The sequence below is a fragment of the Mugil cephalus genome, chromosome 1 (assembly GCF_022458985.1).
Source record: "Mugil cephalus isolate CIBA_MC_2020 chromosome 1, CIBA_Mcephalus_1.1, whole genome shotgun sequence".
Taxonomy (NCBI): Eukaryota; Metazoa; Chordata; class Actinopteri; order Mugiliformes; family Mugilidae; genus Mugil; species Mugil cephalus.
The window spans coordinates 43,802,397-43,811,721 of record NC_061770.1 but is presented as its reverse complement, the minus strand read 5'-3'; the positions used below and the strand labels follow the sequence as shown (position 1 = coordinate 43,811,721).

General features: G+C 39.0%; 1 long non-coding RNA gene across 1 annotated transcript; it reads right to left on the bottom strand.

The window, feature by feature from the left end:
• Nucleotides 1–817: 817 nt before the first annotated feature.
• LOC125007421 lies at nt 818–2,418 on the bottom strand. The gene is made up of 3 exons (XR_007112684.1): nt 2,298–2,418; nt 1,275–1,334; nt 818–961 (listed from the first exon to the last, which is right to left on the bottom strand). It is a non-coding gene; the product is annotated as an uncharacterized LOC125007421 (long non-coding RNA).
• Nucleotides 2,419–9,325: the final 6,907 nt, after the last annotated feature.

Genomic DNA, 9,325 nt, shown 5'->3' with positions numbered 1-9,325 from the left:
TGGTTGTAGGTGGTGCTGTGTGTTGTTGTTAGGTGGTTGTCGTGGTTGTTGTTTGTAGGTGCTGTGGTTGTTGTTGTAGGTGTGGCTGTGCGTGTGTTGTTGTAGGTGGTGCTGGTGTGTTGTTGTTGTAGGTGTGTGCTGTGGTTGTTGTTGTAGGTGGTTCTGTGGTCGTTGTTGTAGGTGCTGTGGTTGTTGTTGTAGGTGGTGCGTTGTGTTGTTGGTTGTGTTGTGGTGTTGTGTGGTGCTGTGGTGTTGCGTTGTAGGTGGTCTGTGGTTGTTGTTGTAGGTGGTTGTCGTGTGTGTCTGTTGTTGTAGGTGGTGCTGTGGTTGTTTGTTGTTGTAGGTTGTTGTTGTGTGTGGTGTTGTTGTAGGTGGTCTGTGGTGTTGTTGTTGTGGGTGTGTTGTGGGTCTGTGGTTGTTGTTGTGGGTTGTTGTGGTCGTGGTTGTTGTGTAGGTGGTGCTGTGGTGTTGTTGTAGGTCTGTGGTTCGTTGTTGTAGGTGGTGCGTGGTGTTGTTGTAGGGTGCTGTTGGTGTTGTGTTGTAGGTGGTGCTGTGGTCGTTGTTGTTGGTGCTGTAGTTGTTGTTGTAGGTGCTGTGGTTGTTGTTGTTGGTGCTGTGGTCGTTGTTGTAGGTGGTTCTGTGGTCGTTGTTGTTGTAGGTGATGCTGTGGTTGTTGTTGTTACTGCTGTGGTTGTTGTTGTGTTGTCGTTGTTGTAGGTGGTCTGGTCGTGTTGTATATGTGGTGTGTTCTGTGGTTCGTTTGGTGTCAGGTAGGTGTAGGTGGTCTTTGTTGTTGTAGGTGCTGTGGTTGTTGTTGTAGGTGGTACCGTGGTCGTTGTTGTTGGTGCCGTGGTTGTCGTTGTAGGTGGTGCTGTGGTCGTTGTTGTTGTAGGTGGTGCTGTGGTCGTTGTCGTTGTCGGTGGTACTGTGGTTGTTTGCGTGTTTCCTGGTTTCACAGCAACTATCAAAGATGTACAGAGAATTTTATTTTTCTTTGTCAGTAATCCCTCTAATGCCCTCTGACAAAAGTCCTGTTCTAGAGTTTCAGACATCAGTCAAACTGGAAATCTGTTTGACTCTTAATTTGTCCTCTTCCTATGACAATATTTCTGTAATTTCCCACCCTACTCATGAACACATTCCAAAAACATGTACAGCAATGATTCTTGTTATACATGTTATACGTTGTTCATGTGCTTTCTTTGTTTTGTACTGATTTTCCTTGTTTTGCATCAGTGCATTCAGCATAATAGTAAATAGACGTATCAGCTCACCTGTTAGCACCAGGAAAACTGATATCACCAATCCAACACCCATTCTTTCTTCTTTTAAATCTGTTGAAAAAAATGTGGTGTCACTTGTCAGCTCATGTTGGGTCACATCGAGAAGAACTGATGAGTCCTGTCTTAGATGGGCTGAGCTATTCTTTCATTACTATCACTTTGTGCCCTATCTTTGACTCTGCTCCTCTATTTAGGCACCGTTGTCCTCCTGGACAATGTTATTCCACTCAATAAAGATCAACAAACTAACTCCCAGGGAGGGCCAGTGATGGCCACACACCGTATTGTAGGGATGTGCCAACATCTGACTATTAATGTATCATATTCTCTCCTTCTCTCCATCTCTTCCTTCAACCATATCAAAGTATTCAACCCATCCTGCCCTACTTCTCCCGTACAAGTGCTCTGTCTCAAAGACAAACTTATGATTATGACCAACAATGCTGCGAAGATGCTAGATTTTCCCACAACAAAAGAACTCAATTGTAAGGTCATGTCACACATTTCAGTTGTAATAGCCCAGAACATTACACACCCTGTCTGATGCCATTTTACTCTGGCCCTCAGAGACCTGCAGGCATAGTTGCACTAAAGATAATAATAATGTTATGTCCTATGTGCTGTCCCATATTAGAACGGTATGTGAGAACTCTAATTATGGGGTTCCACTCTGCTGTAGCTGAGTTTCTCTGCTTGTTATTGACATGTTATAAAGTTATTTATTCTACTATATATATATATATATATATATATATATATATATATAAAATAATTAATTAATGAATACATTGTTTTTTAAAAATTGCCTTGATAATAAAATGGTAGTATTTAAAATATAATCAATTTGTCAACCACGAATATTTGGTTACAATAGGATTTTTAGACTATTAATAAAAATATCACTATGACATAAATGGCAAAAAAACACACAAACATTTAACAGACACAGCCACAATACATACATGCATACATACATGCATACATAAATACATGAAAGTCCATTATTGTACTTACTCAAAAGGAAAAACTGAAAAGTTGTTAATTCTCCTGCTTGTATCCGGTGTAAAAGGTTTTAAAATATCTCTGTATCTTTCCTTGAGCTCAGATCACTTCTGTGATGCTACAAACCTTCCACCCAAAGTGACATCTCATGTCTATGGACACCTATAAGTATTCTAGTGGAACAAAGGCTAATGACGTGGTTCAGAGACGATGCATATTTATCACAAAGGCTGGGCAGAAACACATTTTTGAATAGACCGTCAGACAGTTTGTTGGCTCAGTACCATGGACCAACTCCCTTCTTTTGTTCAATGGAACTTGTTGTCAGTGCAACAGGTAAATAAAAGAGATCTCCCGAGGTGGAATGGATGAACAAGATTCCGTTATTAAGTATTTTCATTGCATTGCATTGACATGTAGGATTTGATCCCACAAAACTGTCATTTTTCTTCAGCTGACATCAGTGGGGCTGACATGTTTGAGGGCTACGGCTTTATTCTGGTCTGATGCGTTCCATATTCTATAGGCTGCATACAGCACCATATAGCATGTGAGACAATGGACAGCGGTTGTGACTGTCCGTTGGCTGCCACACCAGCGGTTGTGGGGGTTAATCTGATCAAAATAAAATCTATCTATTTTAATAGTTTGCTTGAAATTCTTTGACGTTCTGACGATCTGGAGTCTGGGAGCCATGTACGCAATGCGCGACACATTGTCAGGCATTTCCTGTGGACTTGGTTAAAATTAAGCGACAGACACGGCCACTAAGGAATGGTCCTTTTCTTAACATCAGGAACTCCTGGAGTGCATTCACACGGAATATGTGCAGAACGGAATGTTCTGTGAAGTGCCATCAATCAGCTTTTCAGCATGTGACTGAACTGGAGCAGATGGTGTATCCCCATGCACTTCATGTCATTTGAATACAGGTAAACCTCTTCTGCTAAAAGCATGCTGCTTCAGAGCTTCTCTGACTGTTTTAGAAGCCTTGTGAGATAGACTACTGTGGCGTTTCAATTACTGATGTTTAAAAAAATAAAGTACATGGTTTACAGAAGGGTATGTGCAAGCAAGGAGAAAGGTCTCTTGTCCAAAGAAAAATAATCATCCACCATTGTTAAAAGATACATTATTGGGGTGAATCATGTTTAGTGTGGAGTAATGTTTTTCTAGCGCTTTGTTTAGGAGTCTGTGTTGCATTCACTACGGTGCGATATGTACCGAGGACAATAAATAAATGTCAAAACACTGGGTGAGGCCTCTTCTTTAGAAAGGCTACATGCCAAAGAGCAATTATGAAGCTCAGTGACTCTTCAAAAGCATGCTATATTTAGGAGCTGACAACGTACTTTGGGCATTAATGACATCGAGTTCACGTCATTAACCAGAAGCTGTATTGTGCAAAACTTGTAAGAGGCATGACTCAACACGTTGATTAGTTTATGTCTTTACATTTTTGTTTTCATTACATTTTTAAATAATGTACATTGAAGAATTACCGTTTTATAATTAGGTGTTAATTAGAAAGACAATAACATTTAGTGGTTGGTACACCGGGTAAAATCATTAGTTATCTTAAATATTTATCTTATGTTCCCAAGGACATTGCCTTCACTGCTGGAGTTTAGCCAAACCACATGAACTGAACTGAACTGAACTGAGTGGAGTTAATACAGACTTTTATTAAGATGCAGTATTGTGTACATACAGATACATCCACCATGGAATAGCAGAGGTACAAACATAATACTATTATAATTTACAAATTATAAAACAAATTATAAACGACACAGAGTATAAAACACTGAGTTTTGTGTGCACCTGGAAAATAAGTCTTCTAAATCTTTCTCTGCTGCACTCAATTTACACAATTTAACTAGCCCTAAATCTGGATTTGCATTTGTGCTGTAACCTCTTCCTGGTTTTTTGTGTGTTTGTTGGCTTTGTTTGTGCATTCAGAACGCACACACGCACATGTTGCACTCACTCACACATTTCCTTGTTAGCACCGATACCGTTACTATCCACACCTCATACCGGTTGAAATTAGTTGTTTCTTTTCTTTTCAATTAACAATGAAAAACTTGACTGCTTGACTGTCTCTAGTCATAAATATACTACAATTTCTGTCACCTAGTGACAACAAACAAGAGAACCGCGAGGCAGCATTTCTACTTTCCGGTCATTTCTTGTAAAACTGTTGTGTAGCTGTAGCAGTGTTTCCCATACACTATTAATACAGCATTAATACTTTGACCAAATGCTAAGAGCACACATGTCATAACTTTGTATATTTCAAATACAATTTCAATCTCAGAAGAAAAAATATTTAATTTTCTCTTTGTGATCCCTCTCCTATCACTGGTCGCTTTCTTTCTTTCTCCTGTCTGACTTCAGTGTTACCTTGCAAATTACTGCAGCTTCTTGGTTTGCGGCCACAGCACTTTTCTATAATTGCAAACTGCTGCACATTCACCAAAAGACAGAATTCAGTTCATCAGTAGACAAGAACTCACTTTAACACTGAATTACAGACATATTCAGCTGGGGAAGAACCCATTTTTGATTCACCTCTTATTGTTTTGTGCATGAACGGATTAAAGAGAAAAATAACCGTCATGATTGGCACTCTTTTTCATGTGAACATCACTGGGGTTTTCATTAAAGTCCCTGAACTTCAGTCTAATCCATGTTTCTCTTAATCCACCAGAATAGAAACAAATAACCGAAAATAACAAGAAAAAAAAAGAAAGAAAAAGAAAATTCACCAGAGACATTCTATATTCAGGATCTTGTATTATGATCATTGTAAAGACATTGATTACACATTCATACCAACTTCCTCAAATGCTGTTATACCAGACTTTTTAACCCATCATTATTGTAAGCAGCACAGTATTATTAATACAAGAACACAATCTACAGTTCTGCTGTTTAATAAAATGTGATATGTTTGCTAATATTGATTTAGTTGATTTGTTATTGTGTGAAGATAATAGCAGGTAAAGTAACAAAAATTTTGCAATGCAGTACAGAAATTTTTAACAAGGCTTCAGCTAAGTTAGACACGCAGCTTTTAGTTTCTGTCCGGTAATGACGTCTAAAAAGATGCCTTTCTGAGATTGTTATCAGTCAGACACACAAAAAAAACCAAAAAAACAGGTTTGTTTGGTAAGATGTCTTGACGTGTTCATCTATATTTTCTCTCTGCCGGAGGCGATTGGCTGGGTGAGGGGTGTGGTGTTATATAACGCCATCAAACGCCCATATAACAAGGCTCTGAGACAAAAACAGCAGGACTCTCAGTTAACTAGTGGCAATGACCGGACTGGAAGTGAAATCACTATTTGACAGGAGACTGGACTTGCAATTGCACAGTTGACATTGTAGTCTTTTTAGGCATTGTTGGAGTATGTATAGCATGCAAAACACGTGTTCTGACGCCATCTGCCAATTACGCATTTATGTGCCGCGTCTATTGGGAAGAAGAAGTCTGGACAGTCGCCACATACCTGTCACTCACAGGACTAACACAGAAAGACACTGTCTTCTAGTTTAGAGTCACCACTAAACATACCATGCTTGTCTCGGAGATGTGGAGAAAAGCTTATATACGTCAATATAAGGTCAAGTTTTTGATTATTATTCTCTTACTTACTTCACACCTTACATTACACATTCCTTGGAAGTGGAAACAGGGATTCAGTGAAATAAAAGAGCCGCGCTTCATGTAGCAAAAACAGAAACTAAAATCTCCTTAGTCACCCATGTAAGCACTTATAGTAATACTGTATTGGTATTAAGTACACAAATTTACCCTGCATGTCTGGTTTTCCTGCATTTCCAGTGCCTGCTTTTTGTTTCCTCTCCCTCTGTATCTAATTTCACTCACCTAGGCACAAGACTGGCAGGAGCACCTGAACCAGCTGGGGCATATCGCTAATTTGCAGCTCACTTTCTAAGGATTGCTGTGGCTTTACTCCAGCTCCAGATAATGCAGCATTGCTCGTCTCTGCCAGCACAAGTCACGTCTTATGTGTAGTAAGTGTTTTCTTATCCCTAAGACTTATCTCAGTTGTTTCTTTTAGTGCCTCTGAGAGAGAAAGACAGTTTCCTGCCTTAGGTGCCACTTTTGTGTTTTCCAGCATCATTTTCATTTTTCCTTTTCAATTTAGTTTTTCACTAAAGAGTTTTTAATAAACCCCAATTGTTGACTTTTACACGAACCTCATAGTCTCTTGCATTCTGGGTCCAACCACTGGCTTGACAGACATCACAGAATGTATGTTGAACAAAGCCGTGATATCACCCATAGTATTCCTGTAGTATGATTCGCTCTCCTTTGGCCTCCTAAACAACATCAAGTCAGACGGCCTACTTTACTTTTGAGACCTCATTAGCTTTTATACTCAGATACTATTTCTTCTGTTGGTGAATGTTTAATAATAACTACTGTACCTAAGGATTAAGTAGATTTTCTTTTCTTTAAAGACCTGTACAAACAAGAAGAAAGGCCTTACGTCCTAACAGCATTTGGATGCATTAATCATGTATCATACTCCTCCTGCTGGTTAAGTGTTGGAAGCATTATGTGTGTGTCACTGTCACTGTAGAACATGAACCGTACATTCATTTCTGTTTATTTCTCACCAGAGAGCAAGGATGAAGTTCAAGAACTATATGTCCACAACTACTTTATTTAAGGACTGGATTATTACTTTGCAAGCGCATTAAACCCAAACGTTGTGGGAAACTTCAGGCAGAGGTGTCCTTTTTTTCAATTTCTCTTTTTATCTTATTCATCTCGCCAACAACATCAAACCACAGCAAAGCAGCCAAAAGCACAGAAGAGGCTATATTTATAAGAAAGGAACTACAAAAGAAACCCAGAAACATAATACATGCCACATTTTCACTGTCTTTCAAATCAGCCTAAGTGAAAGACCGATTATAAAACCATGTCCATCATTCAGGGTGTGCCCAGTACATCTTTGCATTGCTGTTGTTTGTTTTTGTAAATGCAACAAAGAGGAACTCTCATCACTTTCTGGGTGGGACCAGATGTGCAGTATTTACAACCAGCAGACGTCGGTGACAGACAGGATATTTCCCAGTCCCATAGCGCATGCTGAACAAGACTACATCAAGTGCTATTCATTGAGAGGGGTTTTATTGGCAGGAAGATGAACATTATTTAACAATTTGTTTAGTTATGAGGTCATTAATCTCTTTGAAACCTCGAAATACAAAGTTGAACTTGAAATAACTGTTCCTCATTTCCCAGTGGTTTTCAGTCTAATTTGAATGTTGTTACGTTGTGATCGGCACCTTTAATATTACCTTTATTAAAAGTGCATTTGATGGATAAAGGGAGGTAGAAGAACAGAACAGCACTGTTTTATGTGTGCGTGTCATGACTCTGGCATCCAGGTTAAATTATTATTTATTGTTTTCCGCCCTGATGTCAGTTAGACATGCACAAGACTCAAACCCTGGACGTTTCCATATGCACAGCAGTCTCCAATAATAAAGGTGAATAAAGGCATGTGTGATTGAAGAAATATGTAACTTAACCACATGGATTATCAACATGACTGCATCAATAATTAACCACATGCTGATACATTATTTAATGACGGGATAATCCTGTAGACTCATTAAATACTTTTATGATTAATTCTTGACTGGATTTATTTATCACTAAGTTAATAGCTACAAGGACAGGATATTTTAAAAGTGTCATTACATATAAACAACCGTCGCTTAGACAGGGGCGTCCCTGTTGCGTATAGACGGTCTCAGGGCACATTGCTCACAGTTCTTTTACGCTGGCCATTTCTGATTAGATTTCCCAAATGTGATTTTAATGCAAAGTCTGAACAGGCCCTAAGATCCCAGACAAAGTGGTGTACACTGCAATATTATTCAAAAAGAGGATACCTCTGCAATGATTTTTGTGAGATATTCCCGGCTATAATGTTGCAGCTCCTATCCACAACAGCCAACTATTGATGCAAGTTATGTTACTATGTCCAGCGTACGGACATTGTTATGAGACAAAATGGATTTTTAACTCGACCAAAGAAGGACCTCCGCAAGGATAAGAGATGCAAGGTAACAGGTATGTTTATGCATGGCAGTGGCACTAGTAGGCCATCACTCATTGCTCTTAAATCCTAAAAGTAGCTGCACACATATGCTAATACATTTAATGCTAATACCTGAGAAATGTTGGACACAGGGCATTTACCCACAACTCTCCACTCTTCACCTGATATATTTAATGAAAATACCCACATAAATGGCTTTTTTGGGATATATCAAATTTCTAAATAGGCTTTCTTATTTGGAGCTTGGATTCGAAGTTAAAGCTCAAACTACTTACAGTGATGACTCATAATGAAGTCTGCGCGGTTGCTAAAAGCAGTTTAGCTAAACGAGTCTTACAACCCAACAAGAGTAGTGTTATCATTCCTATTGTTGGGGTGAGGTTCTGCGAAGACTCAGGCGTCACAGAAACCTGGCACCTCCACAAGTCTATGCATACCGCCACAGGGAGGAACACTTCAGTCTGCACATGAGTCAATTACTCTATTTTTAGAGTAGAAACCAACTTCACGTCCACAGACAAAAAGAAATGAATCAGCAGCTGTAGCAGAGACTGAGGAATGAGTGCGCCAATGTGTTTCAGGGAGGAAGAACAGAGAAAAAGAAAGAATAAGATGTGAAATGATAGATCAGGTGCTAACTCTTCCAAGAGGAGTACTAAATAAATACTGAACTTAGTCACTGTCAGTTGAAAAAGAATGAATATAGCTGAACTCCTGAATGAACTTCTAGATAAAAATAGCAGTGTAGAAACTGAAAGCTTATGAGAGATGATGACTCATGTATGAGGGAGAGAGAAAGAAAAATTATAGATCTCATATCATTGACTGATCTGGAGAAATAATCCAATTTCACTTAATTGATCAGAAAATTATTATTTAATTACTGCAAGTAATTAGTCTTCCTCTATGTCAGTGACTATAATGACA